The sequence below is a fragment of the Cupressus sempervirens genome, chromosome 5 (assembly GCF_028749045.1).
Source record: "Cupressus sempervirens isolate cs-2001-9-10 chromosome 5, ASM2874904v1, whole genome shotgun sequence".
In the NCBI taxonomy this organism is placed as follows: domain Eukaryota; kingdom Viridiplantae; phylum Streptophyta; class Pinopsida; order Cupressales; family Cupressaceae; genus Cupressus; species Cupressus sempervirens.
The window spans coordinates 35,476,859-35,499,506 of NC_143122.1; the positions used below are offsets into that span (position 1 = coordinate 35,476,859).

Here is a 22,648-nt window from a genome sequence, read left to right on the forward strand (position 1 = left end):
AATACTCATGATATGACATTGAGTCTCAAATGGTAAGCCGATATATCCAAGATCAACATCCACCTCTGAAATTATGATATTATGAGCTCATATGAGAGACTTACTAAATAGCAAGCCTTTAAAAACGACTCTGCATTGAGACAATCCTTTTTCAAGAAACAAAAAGGAAATATTTTTGGGTGATGCAAGATTTCTCTTACACCCAATATGCTCCTGCATCAGATACTTGTGGTAATTTGAGAAGTGACCCGATCACGTGTCAGGTATTCGGAGGAAAACCGGGACTATTAACCTCCTCCCTTGTTAGCCATGATAAATCTTGTACTAGCCTCCCTTTCGATTTGACCATATACTCTTCATAATTTTGGTTCCTTGTACTTTTACCAACACGATTATCCAGTAGCTCATCAATCTCCTTTGTAGCCAAACTAGCTGTCAGAATACTCCATTGCACTTCTCCAACTTCATCTCCATCACTACCTTTATAACACTATGTCAAATCAAAAAGTTAAATATTAGTGAAATATTTAATTCAGCAGGCCACTCCACTTCATAGACATTTCCAGAATCATCAATTTTCACAATCTCGCACTCCAAACTTCTTCATTTTTCAGCTTATTATATGTACCCATTGGAAAGCGCTCCTTTCTCAAATGAACTATGACTTCATCTCTAATTTTAAATTCCTTATACCTCCTTTCCACATCTTCATTAGCTTTATACTATGTATTCATCTTAATAATGTGCTTCCCCACCTCCTTATGGATATTTTTTAAACGTTACACAAAATCTCCTACGTGAGCACCACTAATTTCTATTTGATCCAATTGCATCAATTTTGAAACAATTTTGGAACTGCTACCATCTACAATCTGGAATGGTGATTTATCAGTACTCCTATTGACAAAATTATTATATGCAAATTCTACCCCAGATAAAATTAAATCCCAACCCTTTGGTTTAACTCCGACCAAACATCTCAACAAATTCTCCAAACTCTAATTTACAACTTTTATTTAACCATCAATCTATGGATGATGTGATGAACTACACTTCAAAAATATCATCAATTTCTTCCACCACGCATGCTAGAAATACCCAACAAACTTGATATCTCTATCTAAAACTATACTCTTTGGCAGACCATGCAGTCTCATTACTTCTACCAAAAATAACTCTAACACATGAACACCATGATAAGTCTTCTTGCAGAGAATGAAATGTGCAATTCTTAAAATTTGTCAACCACTTCAAATATTGAGTCATGCCCTCGCTAAGTTATTGGTAAACCAATCACAAAATCCATGCTGACATCTTCTCACAGCTTCTCTGGTATAGGTAATCATTGATATAACCCAATATTTTTCTTCACTCCTTTTTCCATCTGACATACTCTACAACTCTGCACAAACTTCTTCACATCTTGATACATCTATGACCAGTAATAATTCTCAACAACCAAAACAATGGTCTTATCTCTACCAAAGTGTCCAACCAACCCTCACTATGCTTCTTCTTGATTAGATTCTCTCTCATACAACTTCTAGGAATGCAAAACCAACTTCCTTTAAACAACATTCCATCTTGGATGATGAAATCCAACCACTTTGTCTGGTAAAGTGTAACAAGTTTTTTAAAAGCTTTCCATGTTTCAACAAAATCAGGATCCTCTATATACAAATTATCTAGTTCCTTGAACACAACCACATCAATTAGCATCTTTGTCAACAAAAGTTGTCTTATACTAAGATTATATGCAACTCTGTTAGACTTTTGATTCCTATATTTCAAAACAAATGTATAACTCTATAAAAAATCAACCCACTTCAAGTGCCTTTGGTTTAATTTTCCTTAACTATTTAAACATTGTGAAGCTCGATTATCCCTATACAAATAAACTCCTTAGGAAGAAGATAATGTCTCCACTTCTTCAATGCCTAAACTATAGCATAACATTCCTAATCATAAACAAAATATTTTCTTTCAGCAACATTCAACTTCTCACTAAAATAAGCAACAGGTCTACCTTCTTGGCTCAAAACATCTCCTACTGTAGTACCACTAGCATCACAGTCTACTTGAAACACCTTGTTAAAATCTCTAAGTGCTAAAATGGGTTTCTTTGTAACTTTCTATTTCAACAAATTGAAATTCTTATCTGCTCTTAAAGTCCACTTAAATTCTTTCTTGTCTCCTCTCATTATTTCAGTCAAAGGACCAAAAATATTGCTAAAACCTCTAATAAACTTTCTGTAAAAACTACTCATTCCATCAAAAGATCATACCTTTGTTACACTCCTTGAAATATGCCATTCAAGAATAACGTTCTCTTTGTCAGGGTCAATTTTCAGCCCTTATGTTGGTACTACAAATCCCAAGTATACAAACTCTTTCTTCACAAAACTGCACTTCTTTTAATTTGTCAACAATTTTTCTTCCCTCAAATTATCAAACACCTTACGAATGTGCATCAAATGTTCCTCGAATATCTTACTAAAGGTCAATATATCTAGGTAAACAATGACAAACTTACCTAGAAACTCCTTCAATACCTCATTAATGAGCCTCATAAAAGTACTTAGTGCATTGGTTAGTCCAAAAGGCATGACTAACAACTGAAGGCAATCTTTCACTCATCTCCTTCTCTTATGTGAATCAGATGGTACCTAATCATTAGATCTATCTTTTTGAAATCCGAGACTCCACTCAAATAGTATATAATATCATCCATCATTGTAAATGGAAATCTATACTTGATAGTGATCATGTTGATAACACGTGAATTTGTACACATCCTTCATTCTCCATTCTTCTTTGGTGCTAATACTGTTACTAAAACACATGGACCTAGTATCTCTCGAATGAACCCCTTCTTCAATAACTCATGCATTTGTCTATTCAACTCTTCGCTTTCTGCTGGTATCATTCTATGCACAACCTTGTTTAGCAAACTAACTCTTAGAATCAAATCCATTTGGTGATTGATCTTCCTCGCTAGGGGTAATCCACCAGGTACATTATCTGCCATATTGTCAAGAAATTCACCCAACAAATCAGCAACTTATGTATGTACCTCCTCTACTTCTTCTCTACCATCTTTATGGATTACAACAAAACACATATGCTCATGCTTCATACCTTAGAGAAACTCCTTTCCATCAACAAAATATATTCTGGGAGAACTACATTCTGTTTCTTCTTTCTCCTTTAATGACTTCAACTTATGTTTCACTCCATCCTATGTCAGAGTGCATTTATTTGCTCATCCATCATGTACACCATACCTGTCAAAAACCACGACTTACAACATTTGACATATATCCTTAGGTATAACATCACAAAGCACCTCATCCTGGTAGCTTCCAATCTTGAACTTCACTAGGCACTTCTCATTGACCATGAACTTGATGTCATCCTCCACCCAAGCAATACAGTATGGACATGGGTGTCTTTGACTCTTGAGATTTAACTTGGTGACCATCTTTTTTTACACCAAATTGTCAGTACTTCCATAATCAATGATCACATTACAGTACGTATCTTCACATTTGCACCTGGTAGGAAATAACCTCTTCTTTTGATCAAGTTCATTCTCACCATTCCACAAGACTCTTCTATTAACTGGGACTTCTATTTCAGCATGTTCAGAATGGGATGATTTTACATCTTCATCAACATATGTAACTCCAGCCTAGCCTTTAGTTCTCCGATTTATCCTTGGCATTGAGAACATTCGAATTCTCTATGCCCTTCCTCTCTGCAGTGGAAAAAAATTCCACAAAAGCCTCATCTGCCAAATCTTTACCCTCTTCCTCTTCCTCTTCCTCTCTGACTGCTATTGTTTGTCTTTTTGTTCTGATTGCTACCTCTTGCCACATCCTTGTTCTTTTGATCATCATTTCAGCCCCCATAAGACCATCCGCCAGATCTTAACATGTCCCTTCAGTTTGGCCTTTGCAAACTTGACCCTATCTAGATCTTCAATGTCTTCATATTCAAAGTATTCCTCCAATTCATTAATCCATTTGATCAATTCCTCTCGCTTTAGATTTCCAGCAGATCAATGTTTCCTTCTCTTTCATCCTCACTTTCATCATCTCCTACAACAAGACTTATTCCTTTGTGAATTTGTTCTTGCATTTTCCTGTGGAGAGCTCTAAAACCCTCAAGTGTAAAGCCTATAACTCTCCCACCATACTCTCTTCATGGAGGGATCTTCACGCTTCTACCAAACCCTAGTGCAAACTGCCTCACAGTCAACACTCTGTCTACATGCACAACCCAAACCACAGTCCTAGTACAGCTACCTCACAGTCGACGATCTATTTATACACTCAAGAACTCTTGCTCTAATACCACTTGATGAAGGCTACAACTCTTAATACCATAAACATATAACAATAATTTGCAAGAACAAAATATGGGCTTCTTATTACTAACAAAAATGTAGAATTACAGAATTTTGAAATACAATATACAAACCCAAATAGGCTTTTTCTTTACAATAATTTACAATACAAAGCTGTGAAGTATCACCAAAGTTGTCGAAAACAATGTATGGGCATTCCTTAAATTGGCAATTTTACACTACTAGGGAAGTTTCTAGACATCAAACCCTAACCCTTATGACCAACTAACTCTAAAATAACATATAGAGTTGGCCTGATACACCTTTTTGGTCGGGCCAACTTCGAAAGACTATAACTTTTGAACCATCTCTCTAATTGGCTATTATAACCACTTTTTAGAATTCTTAATTTCTGATCTATAAGGCTCAACTCACGCAAGCTCCAGTCGACCCCATTTTGGAGCCCATCACCTTTTTGGTCGGCCCAACTTCGGAAGACTATAACTTTTGAACCGTCATTCCGATTGGCTATTATAACCACTTTTTAGAATTCTTAACTTATAATCTATAAGACTCAACTTGCGCAAGCTCCAATTGACCCCATTTTCCAGCCCATCCAGGGCCTCTAAGGTTCAATGGTGAGCCTTAAATTTTTAAACCAAATTTACACACCTAAAATCCGCAACAAATTAATGAATTCTCTTGACATTCTATAGAGCCTCAATTAGTAGGCTGATATATCCAATATGAACATCCACCTCTGAAATCAGGATATTGTGAGCTCATATGGCTGACTTACTAAATAGCAAGCCTCTAGAAACAACTTTGTATAGAGACAACCCTTATTCATGAAACAAAAAGGAAAAGTTTTTAAGTAATGCAAGATTGCTCTATACCTAGGATGCTCCTCCATCGAACTGATAGCCCTTGTCCACTAGTTGTCCAGTACTAAAAAGATTATGTTTCAAACCATCAGAAAAGTAAACATCATTGGTGGTAATCTTTCCATCAAGTGTAATAGATCCTTTTCCTCTAATATGATAGCCTGCATTATTTCCAAATCTAACTATTAATTCATCATAGCTATTGAGTTCAACAAAATTATTCATATCTCCAGTGATGTTATGGAAATAACCACTATCAATAATCCAATCAGATTTCTTGTTTCGATTTTGTTATAATAAAACTTTTTCTTTTCTAACTTCTTCCTTTTCAAGGCTTTCTTCCTTAATAGAAACAAATCCTATTTCATCATCACTTTCACTCAAGAATTATTCTACTTTACCATGTAATTATTCCTTGTCAACAAAAAAGATAATCCTTAGGCATTCATGATTTTATAAGGCTTTCTGGTCTCTATTACTCTCTTAGGACGTTAGAAGAATAATGACCAGATTCATTACAAGTCCAACATTTAAAGATTTTGTTACCTTAGGTTCTCTCTTCATAAGAAAAATAAGTCCTTCCTCAATTTTCTTTACTTCTTCTACTTAATGCGCGAAAAGTAAGTTCAACAATTAATGGTGTCCACTCTATCTCATCCACATTTCTATTAACTGTAGTCTTCCAAGAATAGTCTCTCTTGTAAAATCAATTGTTAAGGGAATAATTTGTTCAATCATTTGTATTGTTCGTCTGTATGTAGGTGTCAAAGTCTTCAATATCTTTCATACAACTTCGACTCCGAAATTCTCCTCTCCACAAGTCTTAATTCATGTGTAACAATCTCTGCTGTCCTGCCAAAGTAACTTCTTACATATTCATCTTCCATCATTTTAGCATCTTGAAATAAGAAAATCAAATTTGTAACCTAACCTTTGAGCATGAGCATCAAGTTCAAATGTACTTTGTAAAGCTTTCCAAATTTCTTGAGCAATTTCAATTTCAGGTAGTGTTGATAATCATGCTTCTCTAGCAAGCATATTGAACATGAATGTCTTTCTAATTTTCATCACAACCTTCAAGCTTTTCTTCTTCAATCATATCCATTTTACTTTTCGTAATCAACTAGTAAACTAGACCCACGCATAGCAAATGTGTCTTCATATTTTTCCTTCCAACTGTCATAGTTAACTCCATCAAACTTTGAACTTTCTTTAGTAAACTGTGCCATTGATCTCCTTAAGTTGTTAAACTTTTCCTTCTAGGACCTGATGCTCTGATACCAATTGTTAGAAACTAAAGTCCACCAAGATAACTAAGAGGAGGGGATGAATCAATTATGCAATTAAAATAACTCTCAATATCCTTATTAAATCTGAAACATATAAACAATAAATGCAACAACCATAGAAATATAACCATGCACAACAACACAAAATGTGTTAACTAGGCAAACCCTTGATTAGAGGGAAAACACCAATGGGGATGATACCCATAAAATAATGTAATAATATAAATGTTCCTTGTAAAAGGATGAACCCTATTAGGAGTTAATGAAATACATTCAGTATATGTGAGTCCATAGTAGGACACTTTGAATCCTTATCAAGACTTGTAACAACCTAGTTAGGATTTGAAAGTAAGACAAGACCCATTGTCCCAACAGATTCACTACTATCCTCAATGAATAATACAAGTGTATATCAATAATTGTCCAACAACAACTTATCTTGCCAAATACAGTTCCTTGTAAGCTCTAAGTGCCTCAACTACACCAATCACTTCTCTGATCCAAATGAGATTCATATTTATATTTGCATATTATATCAAATAGATATGACCCCAATGTTGTAATAATATAAATGTTCCTTGTGAAAGGATGAACCCTATTACGAGTTAATGAAATACATTCAGTATATGTGAGTCCCTAGTAGGAGGCTTTGAATCCCTATTAGGACTTGTGCCAACCTTGTTAGGAGTTGACTGTAAGCTAGGACCCATTGTCCCAACATATTCACTACTATCCTCACTGAATAATACAAGTGTACATCAATAATTGTCCAACAATAACTTATCTTGTGAAATACAATTCCTTGTAAGCTCTCAATGCCTCAACTACACCAATCACTTCTCTATTCCAAAAGATATTCATATTTAAATTCATGTAATATATCAAATAGATATGACCGCATATCACAAAATGATCTCGCTAATGATTACAACCAAGGAAAACATCATTCATTTATACCAAGTCGTGTAACAAACTATTGACTCGACCTTGAGGCTTTCCCAATATATAATACTAATATAGGACGTACTTAAGTCACTACACTTAAACGTTACATTATAACATTACATCTTTTCCTTTTCATAATTATAAGCATTATGTCGCCTCACAATATTCATAACTTTACACTCGTTGATTATCTAAATGTGCATGATTAACAACATCTTCAACATTTGCCTAAGTTTGATTAACCAAATTCTATTTTTATTGGGATGTACACTCTAAAAATCAATACCCGCTTTCTAGAACTGTTTTTGAAAGTTGACTTCACCAAATCCATCATAACTCTATTCAATATTCATAATTTTGTACGCATTCTTAACTATAGCATTTAAACATACTCTAGAATATAATGCCACATGCACATGAGCTAATATTTAATCCTTGAACTACGAGAAGCCAAATTTTGTATGTTGCTCTACCAATCTTTATAGAATAACTAGTATGTTGACATCAATGACAAACTCTATCATGAATGTAACACGCAACCTCTGAATCATGTCTTCAACAATGATAGGATACTCCTTCATAGGAATACCATCAGTATTCATGCTAACAGGAATTAACATCCCAAACACTTTCGAACATGGGACTCAAAGAGGAGACCAAAAATAAGGCCTCATTAGAGGTACACTGGCCCTTGATTGGTCAAGGACACATTGTTCCCCTGATCATCAGGGGCATAAACCCTTGGGATTGTCTAAATACTCCAGAATATGTCCTAGAATCTAGAAATCAAGTCCAAATTCTAAGAAAATCTCATTTCAGCGTGAAGAGTAGATTCCAAGTTGACACATAAATAAAAGAAAGGATATAGCAGGATAGGTCTTACCTCGAGCTTAATGCTTTGAAAATAGGAGCTTTAAACAGGATCTATTAAATTTTACCCCAATTCCACCTAGGACAAAGAAAAGAAAAGGGAATAATAAATGGATGATCTCACATTATATAGCTGCTAAACATTCTTCAAACTAGACTGTGTCTAATTGAAGGCGAAACACGTACACTTATTCCTTCTTTTTCAACTACACTATCACCTTTTCCTATTCATACCCCTCATCCTATTATTTTCCTTATACTCCTCAATCACACAAAGATAGTAACCCCATGGTAGTTCATCCAACCACGCCTCAAGTATCTTAGAAAACTAAGCATAATTGATGTTCTTGTGATTGTCATAAGAAATAACAAGCTAAAATTAAAGCTAAGAATTATGTTTCATAAAATACTTCATTATCTTATAAACATCCTAAATTGCTTCACTTTGATCACCTTATTTCTGAAAATATAGATAATAATGAGCATAAAATTCATTTCTTAGATTCAATTATAATTAATCTCGATGAAGAAGAAACTCTTTATGATGTTATTAATACTAATAATGATTTCAAGACTTCAAAAATGAGAAATAGCATATTATGAAGAAAATTTTCTAGAGTACCATCACAAGGGTCAATGAGTTTGACATTAAACATTATATAGTCAAATCATTTCCTGATAACAATATCATAATTTGACTTGTGAACATTATCACTTACTTATTAGTTGATGAGTTGAAGAGGATTTCTAATGAATGGTTCATGAGGAACAACACCTTGTGAAGGTTTTGCAAACAAGGTTACAAGCACATTGTATTTAACCATTTAGGAATCTCCGTAGTCAAGCGCACTTAAGATGGAGTAGTACTAAGATGGGTGACGTCCTGGAAAGTTGAAATGTCCCTTTCTAATTTTATATGATATTTAAAACCTCTAATCAGATTTTTAAAATCAAACAACCAATATTTCAGAGATCCACCAATTTCTCAAATAAACCCAAATCGAGTATGCTCGAAATAGCGCCAAAAACTTCACAGCTTCACATATGATTAATAAATCTGAAAGTGGACATTTTTACAGCAATTTTACCAGCATAACAGCCTAAAAAATGACATTTCCAAATCTGTATAGCATTTACACAACAGCTCCCAAATGGAGGACAAAAACAATGCTCATATGGCTCCCGAAATTAACACAAAATAGTCTGGAAACACCACAAAAATACTAACAATCTATCACAGAAGTATAATCACGACCAAATACATATATTCAGCTTTATTTTAACATCTAAATATCTGAAATACAGCAGCAATCCAAACTGATATGAAATACTCAACCGGAAATACCAAACTCTTACAAAAACACACCCGAAAAATCCACAAATTTGCACTGTTCAGCACAAGGGCAAACTCTGCATGAGCTTGCACATGGAATGGCTTTAAACTCCCGTCCTTAGCCTTCCTGGAAACCTGCAAACTCCCGTTTTTGGGTCTCCTTCTCCACAGGTTTGGCAGCCTCTGAAGAACAACAAAGCAATGAGCAAAAATCAAGTTCTAGAATGCGCCCAAAATGCCTCCAAATCCCTTAAAAGAGGGTATAACCCTAACTCACATCCAAGAAGGGTTAATAAAACATATTTTAATAATAATTTTTATTTATTAGTCCATTGGTTTCCAAAGATTAGCCCCTTTTGCCGAAACTTCACCTTTTTGGGCCTGCCTGCCTTAGCAAAGATTATTATTTTTAATTATTTGAAAAGGGGACATGACAGAAATCTCGTTACTTCACCTGTGTGAACATCACCTAGATCTAATCGGCATTAACTGTTCCATTCATTTACATGACAGATGGGTTCATGTGAGCCACTTACCTTGAAACATGGGTAAATGAATTTGACTCAAAAAATTACATAGGTTAGTCCTTATAGTAAAATTATATAATTTGATTTATTGTAGAAAATACATCCTACTTATAAATTGATCAGCTTAAGGGGTTTTCTAATGAATGGTGCATAAGACACACCATTTGGTGAAGGTTTTATAAATGAGTTTATAAGCCAAGTGGATTTAGTCATAAAGGAAGCTTCATAGTTAAGCACGCTAGAACTGGAGTAATACTAGGGTGGGTAAACTCCTAGAAAGTCCTAGTGGATTATCTTTGAGAAAATCACCTAGATCCACTGATTGCTAGTGTTTTGTTCATTATCATGAGAGATGAGTTCATGTGAACCACTACTCGTGAAATATGGGTCACATAGTTGAATCCTGATAGCAATATCATAATTTGACTTATTATGGAAAATATCTCTTACTTATCAATTGTTGAGCTTAAGAGGCTTACAAATGAATGGTTCATAAGGCACAACACTAAGTGAAGGTTATGCAAAATACTTTGCAATCAAAGTGGATTCAACCATAAACAAACTTCATAGTTAAGTATGCTCGAGCTAGAGTAGCATCGGGATGAGTGACCTCTCGAGAAGTCTCAGTGCTTCACCTCTGTGAGCGTCACCTAGATCCAATGACTACTAAGTGTCTGAATCATTCGTGTAGAGATGGTAATGTGTGAACTACTACTCATCAAACATGGGTTGATGAGTTTGACTCAAAAAACTAAATAATTGTATCCTGATTGCAAAATCATAATTATCATAGAGTTTTCATATTGATTAATTGCATTATTTAGAATCATGGATAGCTTAGTTTAGTTCTATACTTGTCTCTATTAGTTTTGTGTCTTCATTCACTTATTCTACATTATGTCCCTATCTAGATTCACATTTAAATCTTCATATCATCCAAATAAGCTTAGCAATCACCTGGTGAGATGCCCTCTGTGTGTTTGAGAGGATATCCACATACAAACAATCAAAGAGTACATCAATAGAGTAGGATGACCTTAATTTTAGTCAAACTTGAGGTACAAGTGATTTTTGTTGGTTTGATGCATGCTTTTAAATCTTTTGCATTTTACTTACTAGTAAATTTACCCATATACAAAAAAAATATAAAGATTTTGTTCCATATTATTCTCATGACTAATTAATTTTATATTATTTGTGGCTTGAGTAGAATAATAATTCTCTCCTTATACTATGTATGCATCACCTTAAGACCACTTCAGTCATTCTCTTGATTCCTTTTAAGCCATCGTCCTTTCTAGGTTATAAAGATAAGATAATAATTTTAATGTCCAACAAAAGACCACAAAAAGTATATGGGACTGAGAGTTTACAATAAGACAGTTGACAACAATAGGAGCACCAAACGATGTCCGAGAAAGAGCAAACAACAATAAACAAGAAGAAGAAGAGAGAGGCCAAGACAAAGACTAGAAATCCTTTCTTGGCAAAAAAAAACCAGTCACAAAAGGATAGGACTACGAATGAACAAGAACCCTAAACTATCTTTGTGAGCTCATGGAGGAGTGTCGTTGTCGTAAGAGATCACCTCTGTGGGGTCTGACAGACCTAGAATGGCTAGTATGACTGTTAGAACTAGATGACCTTTTCACACCCCGAGAGGCCAAGACAAAGACTAGGAGTACTTTCTTGGCAAAAAGAATTTAGTCACAGAAGGATAAGACTGCGAACAAAGAAGAACCCTGGACTGTCTTTATGAGCTCATGGAGGAGTGTCGTTGTCCTAAGAGATTGTCTCTGCAGGATATGACAAACCTGGAATGGCCAATATGACTGGTAGAACTAAACTGCCTTTTTACACCGTGAGAAGCCAAGACAAAGACTAGGAGTCCTTTCTTGGCAAAAAGAAATCAGTCACAAAAGGATAGGACTGTACGAACAAGAACCCTGAAATGTCTTTGTGAGCTCATGGAGGAGTGTCGCTATCATAAGAGATTGCCTCTGCAGGGTCTGATAGACCTAGAATGGCCAATATGGCTGGTAGAACTAAATGGCCTTTTCACACCCCACAAAGGAGACAAGGGTGTGAAAACGACAGTAATGAGCTGGTCAGAGGTATGTCAGTGAGCAAATAGTGATTGTAAAGTACTATCACGAAGGAGGGTGACCTCCTTAAGATAGAGCGCAAGACACCGCTTGTCACTGTAACTGAAGAAAAGCTAAAAGAGAAAAACAGTCTCAAAACAGACAATAAAATCTTCTTCGGTCTCATAGAAGATATGGCAACGGAAAATAAAGTGAGTCTCCATCTCAACTTCAACTAAAGTACACAACTTACAAATCCATTCTCCGCTATCAATAGGATGGTCGTCCTGAGCCCAAGACGGTGAGAACCAAGTCTGAAAGACCCTTGATCCATTCTCTGCCATAAAATAATATTTTAATTTAACTTGTTGAGGTGTATATTTATCCTAGATCCTTGAAAAGTCTTTTAATCCCTCATGCAAATCCTATCCTCAAATCATTTTGTAATCTGTGAAAGTTGTTATCTTTGTAAGGAAGCTAAATAGAGAAATTAATTTCAAAACTAATTTTGACAAGTGGGTAATATAGAAAAAATAAAGCCTTTACAACAGTTACAAAAACTTATAAAAAATAACATAAAATAATATACATACTACACAATATTAATTTATGTGGAGAAAACCCTAGGAGGAGAAAAACCCTATACTCCATAAGTCACGCAACATCTAATTGGAAATTAATAACATATTATATCATACATAAAGAGAAAGGTTCTCCTAATGAGTATAAAAAAGCAAGGACAATTTGGTAATCAAATAGCTATAAGACCCTTACACATACCCTCCACTTCATACAACTAATATATAGAAGATACAATACAAGAAACTATTTAATGATATTAGAAAGTCATGGGCTACAAAGCACTTTTAAAGTAGTGCCTATCTTATCCACAGTCAAAGATGCCTTATAGTATGTCCATGCACCAACATATGTAACTTCTCTCTACAACTTATATACATGTTTAGCAAGGGTAATAGTACAAAGTTGTTTCACCTTTCATGTTGACTTATCAGAACGACTAAATTAGAGTATTTCTATCTAAAAATCAATTTTATTCAAACATATGAGCTAGATAAATTTATTTTAGCTAAGTTATATGTAGTCTCACACGTTTCCAATTGGAAATGTCTATTAAATGCATGTTTTATAAATGTTCAAAAGGAAGTCACTTCTAAATAGTTAGTTCAATGATAAACAGGTTGTATTAAAAATATCACTACATGCTCTATCACTTTCAAAATTGCTATGTCATCTAGCAATACTTTAATCCAATTTTGGTGTCTCTAAAGCCTCTAAAATTATATTTTCAAGAGTTTTGTGATCATTTCAAAGAACAAAAACTTTAATATCTTGAAAATTGGACAAGATCTTTTAACAAAAATAAACTGACATGTTTATCTAACCAAATTAAACCTTCAAGAAACGAATTGAGAAAACCTAGTCTCAAATGAAATTTTTAAAAAAAAAAACCTATATAATACTAGTTTAGATACACTTTCCAACAATCTTAATATCTATTTAACCCATAATACAAATGGCTTAAATGTTGGAAATACGAGAGATTGTTGACACTTGGAGTGGTTACAAATATGTTGTATTAATGATAGGTTTTATCATTGGTGTCTGCATATATTCTTTAGATGAAGATTTAAACTCAGTTTTTATATAAAGCAAGTCATTGATCAATTTAGTGCCGACAGTGATTGAAAATTTTGGATATGCAAGCTTACAACTGTGTAGGGTTGTAGAAATCATGTCTATATTTGTCACAAAGCTTTGTAATGGTATTGTTCTTTTCCACCTTATTCTATTGATTCATTTCACAAACTTGCTCATACTTTAATCCAACAATTTTAGAAAAACCTTGGTCCTCAAGTATCTTTGACTAGTGGGATGCACTATAAACTAAGATCTTGAGGAAAAATTGACTAATTTTATTGGTAGATTTAAGCATTTGCTTGCTCAAATTTCTTATCACGTGCCTAATATTGATATTCAACATATGGTTATTTCTAATTTACAAAAAGACAAATAAAAAATAAGATTTTTCTTAGGTTTACTTCCTTTTCACAACTTTGTGTAGTGCCCGATCATTATTAATTACAAGTGAGTCAATTTGAGAGTACTACTCCAATGGTTCATGTACCCTTTGATAAGAATAATGTCAGACCTAGCAAAGATAATTTCCATAAACCTAACAACCATGTCAAGATCAAAAAACCATGAATATAGTAGATGAACTAGTAGCAATTGCATCCAAAAGTGTTGTTGCTTCTTCTTCTATTTTTCAAATGGACCGTAAGTTTACTCCTCTTTCTGAATCTTTACAATCAATTATAGGAAGAGTCGTTAGTGCTATTATTATTAAACTCCATCCTATTAGGCCACTTCTTCCTTCTACCACATGAAATCCGCACTTTGATTATAAAGTCTTTGTCAATATCATTGCCAACCTAGCCATGATATTGAGGCATGTTATACCTTGAAACTTATGATTCAAGACTTGATTAATTCCAATGCTTTGTTTGTTAATAGTCATGATAATAGAAACAAATAGGTGGCACCTCCTAATAAAAACCTTCAAATTTATACCAATCCTTTACCTCAAGACACTACTAATACAATTGCTCAACCTCATTTTTCTTCCCTTGATATGAACATTGCTTATGATAAACAACGAGAAGAGAATGACTGTAGTGTTAACATTATAGAGTATTTACCTCAACATCCACCTCTACCTAAGCCTAAAGTTCCATCTAAATATCAACCTAAGCTTTAACCTAATCTTAAGCTTGTTAAATTCCTCACTATTTTATTTGATGATTCTAATATTTTTCATGCTCTTGGTGCTCCTCTTCATCTTGCTACTAGGGTTGTCTTGTTGATTTTAATATTTTTCATGCTAATTCTCCTACTTATGGTTAATGTTATCACTGAGGAACATCTATTTACTAAGAAATTGAACCGCGATTTTTATGATTCATTGAATACTTGGATTCAGACTTCTCATGGTTTTTTCAATCCCCTCATGGTTCCATTTCCCTAATTGGTGCACTATGTGGAAAAGTGGTAAATAGTCCCTTTCTTGTCCTTCCTACTTTCGATAAATTCCATGTGAAGCTTGGTTTACCTTGGTTAACTTCCATGCAAGTCATTTTTTCTCCTATTCATCAGTGAATTAAATATCCTCGTGATGGTGAGATTAGATGATCAATCATAGTCTTTATCATCCCTCTAGTCCAAGGCATCGTGCTACCTTTGATTTATTTTGGCCTTCCACTTTGATTATACCTCATACTCATCCTGATTATCTTTTCCAATCATATCAAGCTCATAAATGTTGAAAGATTACTCATTTCAGTATGCCTAGAGATATTGCTCGTGGTCTTTTTCCTACACCTTCTATGCCTATTTCTTCTAATTCTTCTATTTCTGATGGTCAACCACCTTCCACATTCAATGCTCCTTCTAGTGTGGTTCCTCCTAGTTCTCAACTTGATATTGTCCCTTCTCCTATACATGTAAATATGGTAAGGAAACTATGAGTATTGATCTTTCTTCTCAAGCAATTTTTGGCAAGGCTAAGCATAAATGGCATACTCACTGTAAGATATAAAAATATAGATGAATATGGATTAGAATAACACACATGAAAGAGATCCTAAACCCATATTTTTATACATACATTTGAATTGTAAGGGGATGGAATGTAAATTTGGAAATACTAATATTGAAATGAAGAAATGAAAGTGCTTACCTCTGAAAAAGAACCTGCTAAAAACCTTATCAAACAATCTCAAAACCTATTGATTTCTGTGTTCATTAACCAAAACTGTGAGATCTACAAAACCCAAAAATCTTTTTATTTTCTGAGCCAGATCGACCTTGACCCAAATGCAGGGTAAGATCTTACCCCAGGGCACAATCTTACCCATTTATTTCTAACCTTGACCTGTACTGCTCCAATGGGAATTATGTTCACGGATCCTAAAAATTTGGCGAAAAGGGTATCCAAATTTGTACTAATATTCGTTGTCCCATACCTATATCTACAAGAAAAAGGGTTTTGTTGTCCCTGACCTGTACTGCTCCGATGGTAATTATGTTTGCGGAGCCTAAAAATTTGGCAGAAAGGGTATCCAAATTTGTACTAATATTCATTGTCCCATACCTATATCTGTGTTCATTAACCAAAACTGTGAGATCTACAAAACCCAAAAATCTTTTTATTTTCTGAACCAGATCGACCTTGACCCAAATGCAGGGTAAGATCTTACCCCAGGGCACAATCTTACCCATTTATTTCTGACCTTGACCTGTACTACTCCAATGGGAATTATGTTCGCGGATTCTAAAAATTTAGCGAAAAGGGTATCCAAATTTGTACTAATATTCGTTGTCCCATACCTGTATCTACAAGAAAAAGGGTTTTGTTGTTTGGATGAGGGGTTTGCCTTGGTCAAGCCCCCGTTTGGAATCAACCTTAATAATGGGAGAATGCTAGCACATAGTAGAAGTAGATTTAACAACAAAGCTATGATATTCAATAGACAGTCAATTGTATTTGAAATGTAAACAAGTATATTGATATGAAAGCTTGAACTCAATAATGTAAATCAAAACCATAAATATAAATCAAAAATTACATGATTGTATGCTTGAAATCCACCTTGAGGGAAGAATGAATAGATCTTGAAGATGAACAAAGGATCTTGAAGGAAGATCACACCACCATGATGAATAGATCTAGGGTTTGAATGATGAATCTTGAAGATAAACAAAAGATCTTGAAGGAAGATCACACCACCATGATGGTAGATCTAGGGTTTGAATGATGAATCTTGAATGCTCGAACCAAATCCCTTCAAAGACTTGAATGCTTAAATTCTTGATCTTCAATGGAGAACTTGAATGCTTGAACGGGTGATTGCTTGCTCGCTTGATTTGCTTGGTTGAATTCAATGGAAGGCAGATGCTTGATCATGAAAAGTAGATGTGAAAATGAGAGGAAAAAAGCTTCCTTTTATACCTAGTCTAGGGCAACAACTTCTAGAGAGGCTGACATAGGAGAATTAAATTCCAATTAAGCCTTAACCCCTAGAAATGGACCTAAATTAAATACAATTTAAGAGATTACCATTCCAAAACCCAAAATAGCCAACCTGGAAGCAAGAAAACAAACTTTTGAACTTTGCCCGCATCTTGCAAACTTTTCGATGAAAAGATGGACCTAGGTCAAGGTCGAGGTCGTCCTTGACCTTGACCCAGGGGTTTAGTACCCCTAGAAAATGAGCCAAAAGGGAAAAATAGTGCCCGGGACATCCAAATAGAGCCTTAAATAGGCACAGAAGATGGGAACGGGGCAAAAAACATGGGACAACTTGATGAAGGCCCAAAACACCCCCTGAGGATGACTAAACGTTCTTCACATGGAAGTGCTTTCATTTTAAGACAATACACTCACAAACATTGAAAGAACCATCAAGCTCATGCTAGGGCTTATACACATGCTTTTCATTCTTCTCCTTCCTTAGATCAGCCCATGTGTATAGGGAAAGTTGATAATACTAATGAGATAGATAAAAGTGATATTCATATTTTGGATCTATATCTATTAATCTTGATGAGGAAGATACATTAGATGATGATGACAAAGAGATGATTATTGATGTTGATGTTTAGTTGGCTAACATTCTTTCTACACATATTCAACTTACATCTAGACTTTAGAATAGCCAACTCTCAAGGGGGTTGCTATCCACCTAGCTATTGTTCCTGTTGTGTTGGACTTTGCTCCTCTTGCAAATTATATAGCTTCTCTATGCTATTGACCGGGATTGAGGAGGATAGCAATGCGCTTGAGTGAATGTTCTAGCATAGTAGCTATTTGTGTGTTTGCCTGTTGTGATGTACTTCTTTCATATTGTGTTTGTTATATGTTTGTTTAGATTTCTTTAGACGATCCTTGTTTCTTTGTTGGCACAAGGTGATAAGGGAATCAAAATGTTGTATCATTATTCTATTTGTATCTCACTTTTTCTATATGTTGTTCTTTGTTATGTTGTACATGTGCTAGTGGTCATAATTATATCCTTGTGTTAGTCTACTTGGATTTGCAAATCATAGCACCAATTCATTTTGGTCTACACAATGGTAGTCCAAAATGACTCTTCTTCATAACTCTTATGTCTCCTCCTTTCATTGTGTTGTAGTTATACTTCCTTTAGAAAATGATGATATTTAATACTTGATATAATACTCTTCTATATTATCATATAATTGTACTACCTCTAAAGTTAGTAGATCCCTCTATGTTCTCTATGCTATGTGCTTATTTTTTGTGATTTTTATTCTCTTGGGGGTATTTCACAATGGAAACATCAATTACTAGATGTACACGTACTCTATTAAAGCCATTACTCATGTTAAAGTTTTAGCAACGACTTCAACATGCGGGCATATACTCTACTCATTTTTCTTACAATCATGTAGTAGTAAATACAGATTTTGTGTATGTCTTAGAGTACTTTAGCCTTAGACGCTTGTTCTACTTTATGGGTTATCCTCAAATCTATGCGTTGTTGTTTAATCTCCTTTTTTGCACACATCTTGTGAATCCCTTTATGGGTAATATACAATCCTAAAGAATGGATTCTCGATGTACACCTTTAGTTTAGGAAGTGAACATCCTTAAGATTTGGTCTCTCTCCCCTTTGTACATATATATGCTAAATTTCATATATGGGCAACACATCTAAACATATATGGGAAATGTTTAAATTGGTAAAGCATAAGAATTTTCTAAATCTCATATATAGCTAACTCATTCAAGCACATGCTAAATCCCATGCCCAAGTAACAAAAAATTATTTTTATTTTTTTGTGAATCTTAATGAGAAGTATATTTTTCATTAACATATTAATCACCCCTTTTCTCTCTCTGCTTCTCTCAATTAGTGATATCTTTCTTATTATGATCTTGGAGATAGCAAGGACTCAATCCCTTGGGGCCTTGAAGGATTCTTTGTCTCCTTGATTATGACAAAATCATCTTATGTCTTATGCTCTACTTTACCAAGAGATTTCATCGAGCCCACACTCTCACTAAAGTGGGGACCAAATGTACCATCTTGGAAGTACTTAATGATGGTTTAGCACCTACGTAATGCAGGATAATTATTTATTTGTACCTCTCCCCCCTTTCTTCTACTTTCTTATCATTTCTCCTAAGCGAAATTAGGGTTGGACCTAATAGACCCTCTTTAATGCTCCTATATCATGGTGTAAATCTCAAGGTAGGATAGAACCACTTAGGTCCTTCCTTGCCTTCATCCAATCACTCAAAACCTATTTTTTGTACCGTAACAAACTTTTCTTGAAATTTGCACATGATTTCCAAGATTTGGGACCTCTTTCAAGACCTTGAGAGAATCTGAGGGCTTTGGGCCCTAGTTAGTAGGGACAATGTGCATCCATTCCCAATCAATGCAGTTAGTTCCTACTAAGGCCCTATATTAAGTCCACTTCTTAGGTATCATTTTTGGATTGATCTAAGGTGTTAATTACAAGGTAGCGTTGGCCAACGGGAGAAAATTAATTCTGGACCCTTTATAAACCCATCCATTTTCTCCATTTGCATCATGTACACAAATGATCATATCACACTCAAGCACTCAAGTTCTCAAGCATTTGAGTTTTCAAGAATTGAAGCAAGTTCTTTATTGAAGATCAAGGAAGGAGTCTATGTATCATTCAAGATCTCGCTCAATATATTAAGGATCCTTTGTTGAATCTTCTACATTCATTCATCCCCGCTTCTCTTAATTCGATTCAATTGGTAATGTTAGTTTATGACGTTCAATGAGAGCTCCTACTATTGTAAGGTGAATTTGTGCATTCACTTTACATTTCAGCATTTCAATTATTTTAATTTAAAGGTTAAATCCTAAATTAGGGTTTGACCAAGGTAAACCCACCATCAAGAAAACAAAAACCCCTTTATTTTGTATGTTTCAAATCTGAGAAGGAAGAACAAGTTGCAGATTTGGATACCCTTTGAATGCCAATCTTCGAAGATTCAAAAACTATTTCCCACTAAAAGACCATTGGTCAGGGATGCACTACATCCTTGCTGCCTAAAGTCATCCCCACTAAGAAAAGTTGACTTTGCCAAACAACTGAACGATTTTTAGGTTTTGGAGATCTCGTAGTCTCCAGTCGAGGGCTTAGATTATTCGTTGATTGGATTTGCACAGACATCATAAAATGTTCTTCATCCTTAAAGTGGGTTCTCTAATTACCTTCTTTGTTTCAACACATCAACATATAAGGATCTTGTGTTCTTTCTCTAGTTCTATCATATTAGATCTTTGTTTGAATTAGTGCCCCTTCATCACTTGGTTAGCATTAATATTTCTAGATCTAATTACTTTGGAATTAGGACTGAAATGATTGATTTCATTAGACTTCCCTTTGAGGTGTTAGGTTATGGGATAAACTTATGTTTACTTTCCTTTATTCACAATTTTCCCTATATAGGATGCACCGAAGAAGTTCAAGGAGCTTCTCCTATTTGAATTAGATAGGGTACTCAAGTGGTAAACATCCCAATACTTCAATTGCAATAGATGTAGCAAGCAGAGATTACCTTTTGAGATTAGCCTTAAAGAACTTTGTGGATAAAATCAATGACCAAAAAGTAGAGAGAGCCATCAACCCCTAGTGACTGTAGCAGCCCCTCTACAAGTGTCCTGAACATAGAAATATCTAACACCGTTGCTGAGATTTTACAACCATATTTAGTCGACAGATCTAGTGCAAAGACCACATAATGGACCAATTAAGTACAATGTAGCAATCTTGATAGTTTTGTATATCTGAATGGAATGATTGTTTTGTATATGTTGGACATAAAAGATAATGCAATATTGTGATAGATATCCCCAACAAGCACTAGGTCCACAACAAAATACTAGGAGTTCTCTAATTGATAATATGTAATCAAATTGTGTTATGATTAAAAGAAAAAATATTTAAATATTATAATCAAAAATGTGTATAAACCAAAAAGTCTATCATTTATTGTTATCTTATTTTCATAAGAATATCTTTAAATTTTCTTTTTTTTTTAATTAGAATATTCCATTATTTTTTAAGTTTCAAAGGAAAAAGAAAAATTATTGAAAAAGAAAAAATTAGCTTTATTCTAGTTCTTTTCAGGTTTAGTTTTTTTGTTAAGTTCGAATTTTATTTTAATTATTTATGTATTCTTATGAAGTTACTAATAATTAAAAAGTCATTAAAAACAATAGAGCTCATAATTACTTGTCTTCTTATTTTCTGATTTTTTGATTTTTTTTTATGCTTAGAGGTATCCCCACAACACCTACTATGGATTTACTTATTTTTCCAAGTTGGACTATATGAGAGCATGTTTAGGTAAGATTAGTCCTATAGAGGTTGTTGATAGGGCATGAATCCACCAAACAATCAATTGACTTTAGGTGGGGACAGTTGACCTCAAGACCTATATATGACAACTTAAAGCCCTTAAGCAACTATCCCACCCCTTTGAGCTTATTGTAGACTAATTAAATTTTGACATAAAAATTATCTTTGGTTACTATCTTCTTTTAGTAAAAATGTTTTTTAAAGTATCTTCTTTTATTTGTGATACTTCAAAACAATATCCTCTAATCCTTTTTTCATTATTTTAAGGAATGATTTTAATTATGTTCAAATTTTCTTTTTATCTTTTTTTAAATATAAATAATAATTAAAATATTTTTTAAAAAAAATTAATTTATAGTTTTGACTTTTTGAGAAAACTTGAACTACCTTTAAGACCTCCCAAATGAAAGGCTTGCAACTTACTGCTGTATTGTAAGTTTCTGCCTTATAACTTTGTCTTTAATTTTTATTTTTATTTATGTTATAAAATATATTTTACATAATACCTAAATTAAAGGTTTAGAGCTACAGAACAAGAAAGAGGAACTAACTTTTGATTTTATATTTCTTGTCAATAGTCTTTATATCTCTATTTCTTGAGCTCCTCTTTCTCTCTCTTTCAACTCTCCCCCTCTTAAACATCTTTTCTATACTTTAAAGTTATGTCTACTTTATCTCTACCTCTTTCTATTCTTATCTATCTAAATTCTACCTTCACTTCTCCCTCTTATGCTTTTCTCTATTCCTGTATCTTTCCTCTCTCTACATCTCTCCCTCTCTCAAAATATTTCTCTTATGCTTTTCTCACTCAAATCTCTCACTCTTGTCCCCTCTATCTCCATCATCATATATCTTTACCCCCCTCTATATCTATGCATCATTATCTCCACCTCCCCTTTTTTACTCTATCTATCTCTA

The 22,648-nt window shown here is 34.2% G+C and overlaps 1 long non-coding RNA gene across 15 annotated transcripts in view; it reads right to left on the reverse strand.

Annotated features, from left to right (window-relative positions):
• Window positions 1-22,648, reverse strand: part of LOC149554452 (uncharacterized) — a 291,407-nt gene that overhangs the window by 253,167 nt on the left and 15,592 nt on the right. The window contains exon 3 of one of the 15 annotated variants that reach the window (XR_016364371.1): window positions 12,534-12,617. The exons of the other annotated variants lie outside the window; for them this stretch is intronic. This is a non-coding gene — a long non-coding RNA (uncharacterized LOC149554452). The remainder of the gene's footprint in view (window positions 1-12,533; window positions 12,618-22,648) is intronic. 15 annotated transcript variants of the gene reach the window in all.